Source organism: Uloborus diversus, chromosome 7, assembly GCF_026930045.1.
Source record: "Uloborus diversus isolate 005 chromosome 7, Udiv.v.3.1, whole genome shotgun sequence".
Taxonomy (NCBI): Eukaryota; Metazoa; Arthropoda; class Arachnida; order Araneae; family Uloboridae; genus Uloborus; species Uloborus diversus.
Genome location: NC_072737.1, coordinates 152,048,336 through 152,057,920, shown reverse-complemented (window position 1 = coordinate 152,057,920; position 9,585 = coordinate 152,048,336).

Genomic DNA, 9,585 nt, shown 5'->3' with positions numbered 1-9,585 from the left:
AGTTTAAAATTATTTTTGTGTTTTTCTGTATTGTAATGCTTCTTTAATAGCATTTATATCCCTTCTCCACCGATATGAATCCATCACACACCAAACAGATCTACTGTATTGAAAGTTTCCCTAAAAATGTCTGAAATTCTCAATCACAAAGAGAAGCAGATCACAGGAGGCATAGTTTTGCAATTTTCATATTCAAAGTATATTTTCAAGAATCATAAAGCTTACATTAAAAAAAATAATCCATGATTGCAGGGCTATGAGTGCTTTGAACTTTTATGGGGGGGGAAACAAATTCCCCCCTTTAGCAGGCATCGTGCCGCCTGCCTTGTCTAGTGGTCAGAGAAGTCTGACTGCGATAGGAAGGTCCGGGTTCGAATCCCGGCTCGGGCATGGACGTACTTTCTCTCTCCTGTCCTTGTCCCCTATAAACGGGTCCTTATGGCACGTGTGTACTGTAGAAGTCGGACTTCACACCAAATTACTCTACAGTTGGAAAAGTGAAGCAATGCGCCTCAAATTGCCAGCCTACTTGGCACACGACAACAACAGCAGCAGGCATCATGACAATGAAATGATGTACAAATTCAACTTCATATAATTACATAATTCAACTTTGTTTCATATACAGACGCTACTTTAAAATGTTATGTGCTCAATTGTTTAAATTTAATACCCCTCCCCCTCCCACACAAAAAAACAGTAATAACCGAAAATAAGCTAATGATAATCAAAATTATGTTTGGTAAACTAAATAAGCTTGAATTAAACAACACAAAAAATATTAATTTTTTAGTTATTTAAGTAAAAATTTAATGGAGTTAATCTGACGTAGCATGTCAAAATAACTTCTAATTGCCATAAATATAAAAATATTTATAAGATGCAAAACGATTGAAAGCTCAGAGAAGCAAATTTTCACGAACCAAGTTCAATGTTGGCATGCTTCCCATAAAATAAATTTATTTATTTTCTACTAAATTAAACCTAAAACATGCTAATCTAAGTTGGAATATGGGAAAATAACATTCGATTGGGCAAAATATTTTAATATTTACATGATTCAAAAAGATTGAAATTTCAAACATTAAAAGCAATTTTCCGCGAAGTCCGAGTAAGTTCAATGTTGCCATGGCTTCCAAAATAATTCCTTCGTTAATTATTGAAATTAAACGAAAAATAAGCTAATCTATAGTAGCATATGTCAAAATAACTTCCAATTGTCAAAAACATCAAAATGTTTACAAGGTGCAAAAGGATTGAAACTATTTTCCGCGAATTCCGAATAAGCTCAATGTTGTTATGGTTTTCAAAATATTTCCTTCGTTAATTATTGAAATTAAACGAAAAATAAGCTAAACTAAGGCAGCATATGTCAAAATAACTTCCAATTGTGGAAAACATCAAAATATTTACAAGATGCAAAAGGATTGAAATTTCCAACGCGAGAAGCATTTTTCCGCGAAATCCGAGTAAGTTCAATGTTGCCATGGCTTCCAAAATAATTCCTACGTTAATTATTGAAATTAAATGAAAAATAAGCTAATCTAAAGTAGTATATGTCAAAATAACTTCCAATTGTCAAAAACATCTAAATGTTTACAAGATGCAAAAGGATTGAAATTATTTTCCGCGAAGTCCGAATAAGCTCAATGTTGTTATTGTTTTCAAAATATTTCCTTCGTTAATTATTGAAATTAAACGAAAAATAAGCTAAACTAAGGTAGCATATGTCAAAATAACTTCCAATTTTGGAAAACATTAAAATACTTACAAGATGCAAAAGGATTGAAATTTCCAACGCGAGAAGCATTTTTCCGCGATATCCGATTAAGTTCAATGTTGCCATGGCTTCCAAAATAATTCCTTCGTTAATTATTGAAATTAAACGAAAAATAAGCTAATCTATAGTAGCATATGTCAAAATAACTTCCAATTGTCAAAAACATCAAAATGTTTACAAGGTGCAAAAGGATTGAAACTATTTTCCGCGAATAGAGACGTACCGAGTAGCACTTTGGCCGAGTACCGAGTACTCGGCCTTTCACTACTCGGCCGAGTACCGAGTTACCGAGTACTCGGCCTTTCACTACTCGGCCGAGTTACCAAGTACCAATTATGTTTTAAGAAGAACCACCAACACACATGTGATGAATTTTCAACTTATTGGAATAGTAGTATAGACCTCCTTGTCCATATAATAGTTTTTAAAACTAAATTATTGCTGAAATTTAATTACGCATTATATAAACAATTTTGTTTGTGTCAAAAATTTTACAAAAAAATTGTTTTTAAAATTAAAAATGAATAAATAAAAGGTATGATTAATCAAGTTGGAATTAAAACAAATTACAGTAAAATCTCTCTAATGCGGACACTAACGGGACACATTTTTTTGGCCGCAATATAGAGGTGTCCGCAAGACAGAGGTTTAATAATGTTATTTGCATTGGAACTGGGGAATTAAAAATTGTCTGCATAAGAGGGGTGTCCGAATTTAAGGGGGGTCCGTTAGGAGGAGTTTCACTGCATACCAATCAATTATAGTTCTAGTCCGCCAAACATAAATAATTTTTAAAAGCAGATAAAACACATGTGCAGGAACACTGCAGACACGTGTTTCTGCCCCCCCCCCCCCCCTCCCCGTTACCAGGAACGTCTTTTTCAGTGCATAACATGTGAGCTAAAGAACGTAAAGACATTCGACAAAAAAATACGAATTTTGTCGGATGCCTTTAAATCTATCAGCTCCCATTTTATGCATTGAAAAAGGAATTCCTTGTAACGCCAAAACACGAGTCTGCAGTGTTCCTGCACTGTGTTTTTAACGTTGTTTTATTTCCTTTTATTTTTAAGCAAAGGTATTTTTACATTGTAGCAAAAATCCATTTTTAATATAAAAATTCCATATTTTCTATATTTACCTTTTTTTGCATAATTTTTAATAAATAAGTTTTATTAACTTTGGGGACATTAAAATAAAGATTTATTCCATTGAAGCATTAAAAACTTCATTATTCTCAAAATTTCAATTTGACTTATAAATTTTAATTGTAAATGATTGCAGAATATAATGTTTGCTCTTTTTTTTATAAATTTTAGTATCTGTCTTGGACAATATTCAATTTTTTACAACTACTCGGTATTGGCCGAGTATCTGATCAGAATTTGGCCGAGTACCGAGTACTCGGCAAATTGGCCGAGTACCAAGTAGTTACCGAGTACTCGGTACGTCTCTATCCGCGAATTCCGAATAAGCTCAATGTTGTTATGGTTTTCAAAATATTTCCTTCGTTAATTATTGAAATTAAACGAAAAATAAGCTAAACTAAGGCAGCATATGTCAAAATAACTTCCAATTGTGGAAAACATCAAAATATTTACAAGATGCAAAAGGATTGAAATTTCCAACGCGAGAAGAATTTTTCCGCGAAATCCGAGTAAGTTCAATGTTGCCATGGCTTCCAAAATAATTCCTTCATTAATTATTGAAATTAAACGAAAAATAAGCTAATCTATAAAAACATATGTCAAAATAACTTCCAATTGTCAAAGCATCAAAATGTTCACAAGATGCAAAAGGATTGAAATTTCAAACGCGAGATGCAATTTTCCGCGAAGTCCGAATAAGCTCAATGTTATTGTTATGGTTTCCAAAATATTTCCTTGGTTAACTATTGAAATTAAACGAAAAATAAGCCAATCTATAGAAACATACGTCAAAATAACTTCAAATTGCCAAAAACATCAAAATGTTCACAAGATGCAAAAGGATTGAAATTTCAAACGCGAGATGCGATTTTCTGCGAAGTCCGAATAAGCTCAATGTTATTGTTATGGTTTCCAAAATATTTCCTTCGTTAATTATTAAAATCAAACGAAAAATAAGCTAAACTAAAGTAGCATATACTAAAATAACTTCTAATTGTGGAAAACATCAACATATTTACAAGATGCAAAAGGATTGAAATTTCAAAAGCGAGAAGCATTTTTCCGCGTCCGAGCCGAGTAAGTTCAATGTTGCCATGGTTTCCAAAATAATTCCTTCATTAATTATTGAAATGAAACGAAAAATAAGCTAAGCTAAGGTAAGCACATGTCAAAATCACTTTGGATTGTAAAAAGAATCAAAATATTAACAAGATGCAAAAGGATTGAAACCTCAAACACGAAAGCAATTTTTCGCGATAAATCATATCGAATATATATGTTCAGAAAATTGCGCTAATGAAATATTTTTAAAAGAATTACAAGCACAATCCAAACAATAAATAAATTCAAGCAATAAAGAAACTTTTTATACTTTTTCAAGGTTTTCAAACACTAGAAAATGTGTGTGTGTGACCTCCCCCCCCCCCCCCCCCCAAGAACTTTTCAAGGTTTTTCATGGGCGTACGAACTTTGTTTAACACGCGCTGCGGCGGCATGCTTGGGAGAACAGTAACTTCTAACGAAATGAAAAACTTTTAAAATCTGATATTTAAGTAAAAACAATATAAAAGCGAACTAATCAGACCATAATGTTAAAAGTCTAAAGCGGACTTTACCATAAAACACGGACTTTGGCGGGAAAAGCGAACCATTTGGGATCCCTGCACAGTAGGAAAGATAAAATGGCGGCTGCACGTGGATCGCGGAAAAGGCGGTAGCCAAAAGTCAAGGGGAAAAGTAAAAAAAAAAAAAAAAAAGGAATCGGAAACTGAAAATATAGGAAAATATAGGAATTATAGGAACTTTTTCAGAAATATAGGAAAATATAGGAATATAGGAACGCTGCGATGCCTGTATAGGTGAGGCTCTAGATCAGTTAGGCACAAAAAGGTACAAAAGCTGAATGGCCTTCCCTTGTGACTTCACCAAACTTTGCCTAAAAAAATGCATTTTCATACCTCTGATTTTGAAAAGTGTCCGAAAGAGAGCACCCATTTCCTAACCTAACATCTCAACATGTAGCCAGAAATTGAATTTTTAAAACTGAAATTTTTTAGAAAGGATTGCGTGGCAAAGATAGCCTGAAATTGCGTCATTAATATTCAATTTGGAAAACTTTCCAAGGGAGATCTCCAAATCCTCCTCCTCCTTACATTTCTAAAATTAGCCTAAAATTGAATTTTCTAAACTTCAATTTTGAAAAAACTGTGATCCCCCCCCCCTTTCCTATTCTTTTTCCTAAGGTCAACACAGAAAACTGAAAATTTTTAAAAGAGTAAGAGAAAAGAAGAAGGGGTGAACCCTCGAATTCTCCCTTTCTAAAGATAGTCTAACTTTGACTAAGTTTTGAAAAGGTTTTGGGAGAGAATCTCGAATCCCCTGCCTGCGCCCCCCGCCCCCTTCAATCAAACCAAACAAACCCTCATGCTGCATTCAGGCACGTAGCTAGAACTTTGTTAAGGGGGGGGTCCAAGGTTGCACGAACTTCAAAAGAGGAGGCATGCTAAAGCAGAATTAGTAGCTGATAATTACACAAGACTAAGATAAATCCAATTAAAACTGATCATTAAAATATGATAATTAATTAAAATTAATTAAATAATTGAAATTAATAGAGTCATTAGTTAAAATTAGTTAACAAAAAGTTTATGTTAAGTGGTAAATTAATTATTGTCAGTTTGTAAATTAACATTAAACTGAAGGTTATCACATACAAAGCTTCCAAATATGGGTGAACCTTTGTCCTCCTGAAAATAAGTGATATATTTTCTATTAATAAAAAGGGCACAATAAAGGAAAAACGGAAAACGAAAACTGTTCTAGAAATTACTTGGAAAATGCATACGATAATTTAATAAAATATTAAAGCTTTGTAATATATTTCAACAAAATATGTACATTTGAACTTATGCCATTTTATTTGAAAACTAGAAAGTCACCCGTCAAGGCATGACATGTGAAAATTGCTTCAACTCTTCTTCATTTAAACGAAGCAATTACCTGTTAGGTGATATTTTGATAGTTGAAATTTTAACTCTAACACCAGTGCATTAACCCTAAACTCCAGTAGATAGCGTTCATTGTTTTCGTTTCTTCATTCCTCTGATATGACACAGTCTTACCAGTAAAACTGTTCAAGTTACCGGATCGAGTTCAGCCTTGTCACAATAAAGCCTTTCCTTGCATGTTAAACATTACCAAAACATATTATCGAATTACATATCATGCCGTGGTGCGAATTCATTGTTGAAACACGCGGGTTACTCGATCATCGGCATTATTTGTATGAGGATAAATAAATCTATATCTATGGAGTCGAATGTATAACTATATGAATGTTACATAACGTAACCCTGTCCGATTTGAACAACATTTCAGGCAAAATCCCACAACTCTCTCAACGAAAATATTAACAAGGTTTCATTTAAAAAGCTTGAATTGGTTTTTATTTATTTACATTTATAATATTCTTTTGATAACACGAAATAGAATGATATTTCCAATCTTATCCGTTTTCTAATTATCACTCCTAATCATCAATTAAAAGCTTGAACAAACTATTAACTCTTTGAGGGACGGAGGCTTCCTTTGTTGCAACCATTTTATATATATATATATTTTTTCTTTCTTCAGCCAACTGACACAGTGATTTCAGTTAGCTGGAAAAAAAAAAAAGAGAAGCAAGAAATAAATGGTGTTCTCAAGTGAAGTCGCTATTCCTAAAAAGGGTTAAAGCTGTTCGAAAAAAATTTAAATATCGGAAAAGGCGTATTTTATCATTATTTTTTTCTTTCTAACGGGGCTGTGTTAGAGGCTTTAGCCTTTTGCGGAACAAGTGTGAACCAACGATATGGCATCCAGTCATTCATATGCCACCCTTAAGGCGCGGATGTGAATGTCACAGGAAAATTTGATGCCCAGTTTCCACCAGATGGAAACACCTGAGCTCTCTTCGATGCGAAACTACAAAAGGAATTTAATTTTGTCAAGAGTATTCACAGTCAAACGACCTAAGGGATCTTTTACATGACGATTAATGGAATGTATACCTAATGAATTAAATTAAGCATCTGTGAAATTTTATTTTAACAACATGTTGTTAATTTTAACAACAGTACATATCATATTTTACGACGCAGGTAATGATTTTTTTTTCTTCAATACGATGTTAGCAAAACACTCTATTGCAAGAAATAGTAAATATCTTTAGCTTGAAGAAAATAAGTGTTTAAAAAAAAGGCAATATATAAAAGAAAAGCTCAAAAACATTTCCCTCGTATTCACCTTTTTTGTTTCTTTGCTTGTAACGCAGTAAATAGCGGTAATTTTCACCTAGTAATTTATAGTTAAATGCACATGCCTGTTTTTTGTTACGTTTAATGCAACCTTCACAATTTGCTAAAGATGGATGCATAGATGCTAATAATTAAATAACTCCTTAGTACAAAGCCAGTGAATAACAATCAGAAAATGTGTTCCAATGATGCAAATACAAATATGTTTTATGGAACAACATCGAATAAGATTTTTTTTCGTCAATTAAAAACTAACTTTTTCTTTTGGGATCATAGAATCACAATTCAGTAAGATTTAAAAGTAATAATTTCTAATAAATTACTTATTATATGCCTTAATATGGCCGAACTTGTAATTTCATAAACTGATCACAGTAAAATATTCAAGTAATTTTCAATTTAATTTTTCTAATACAATTTTTATACCGTAAAAAGTTTGCTACATCAACTTCAAGTTTTATTTATTCATTTATTTTATTTATTTTACCTTCAAACACGATTTTTTTTTGGGGGGGGGGGGGGCATTTAATATGTTCCATGATCATGCTTAAATATTGGGGGGAAAACATCAGTAAAAAATCTACGTAATTTGTTACTCAGAAAGGAGAGAGATGTTAAAAGTAATCTAAAAGTTCAAATAAAATTTTTATCAAAAAATAAAATGAATCTGAAATGAACCATGCCAAAAATATAAGAGTTAAAATGAAAAAAAAAAATCAATAATTATTTTTCTCATCCTCAAACACACGAAATGTGTAGAATTTCTTTTTTCGCTGCTGGCTTAGAATCTAAAATTAGTTTTTAAATGGAAAAACACATTAACACGTAAAATTGCTCGTATTATCAAGAAAACTTTAAAAGGGAGTACTACGACTTACCTAGTTTGGGTAAACTTAATTTTCTTTTGCATACAATTTTTTGTTCAAGATATGTTTCCTATAAGTATGACGTAGATAAAAACTGTGTGTTAAAACAGAAAAGAATCGGAATTCAATTACTGATTCACCAGGAACGCACCTCACTCTGACTGTCTTTCGTACAACATGCGTCTACGAAATCCACGAAAATCCAAAAAGAAAAGAGAAAGAAATAGAGAAAACCACGCCAATGAGAATGTGGGATACGGCGGAAGTGGCAATAAATGCTTGTTTTTACTTTGCCAATGGCAATTTGATGGACCAAGGAGAGGGGCTTCTCGTACGTCATCCCATAATTTGTGAAATTTAACATTGTTGAATGTGTACAAAAGGACGACGTATTTAATAAAAAAAAAAAAAGTTGTTGCACGAGGTTCTCGTGTTCTGAATTGACTCAAGCGCTGAGAAAATTGCCAATTACTGGGAATATTTAAGGGGAGAATGCTGCCTTTTATAAAATTATTGTCTTTCGGAAAATTTTTGTTGATGCGAGATGCAACAACTGAGAAAAAAGGGGAGGAGTCTTTCGGGAAGGGGGGGGGTCCGGACCCCATGGACCCACCCCTTGGCTACGTCCTTGCTGCATTTCTAAAACTTCAAAGTCAAACAACAACCGGAAGCCGAGACATCAAATCCAAAGCATCAGCAAAATTACGTCTTAAAAGCTTATATTAAAAACAATTTGCAGCAAATATCATTGCATCCTATTCTTTGCTCCACAGTGAAAATCAATATTCAACAATAAGCGTAATTAAAATAGTGAAACATGATGGGTTGCAATGAGCCATTCTGACAAGCTTTATCTTTCACCAATCGAAGTGTTATATTTGTTAAGCGTGTATAAGCACTACAACCCCGCAATTTTAAGCAACTGCTTTAAACCTTTTTTAAGAACTAAAATGGTTTTTCTTCGTAAAATCGACATAGCAATAAATTTGTGACCTGCTTCACATTCATTATCTGGCTTTGTGTGTATGTAGTGCATTGGCATTGCATTTGCATATGTGCATACTAAAACACTCCGTATGTTCCAAGATATGACTCTTCCTTGTTTAGAAGTTTTCTATTAATTCTTAAAATTTTGCCCATGAGCTTTGAAACATCCTGTATACATACTGAAACTTGTTAAAAAACACAGTACCAAAAATGTGAATTTTTTAAATTCAATGAGAAATCTGATACTTTCTCTTTTAATGTCAACATCGACTTTTATGTCTGATGAAGCAATTCAAAGAGAATTCTTAAGTTGAGTGTTAGAAATAAGATTCTCAGTTTTGACTTCACAATTTTGATTTTGGAGAATTACTGTTCACAGATCAAAGTCCTGCCAAAGTGTTGTGAACAGAGCATTAGTTCCGAATTCTTTGAATCAATCTTTTTTTTAATACAATGAATACGAATTCAATGCTCCAAAGTTTTTAAATTTCTCCTGTAAATCACTATTA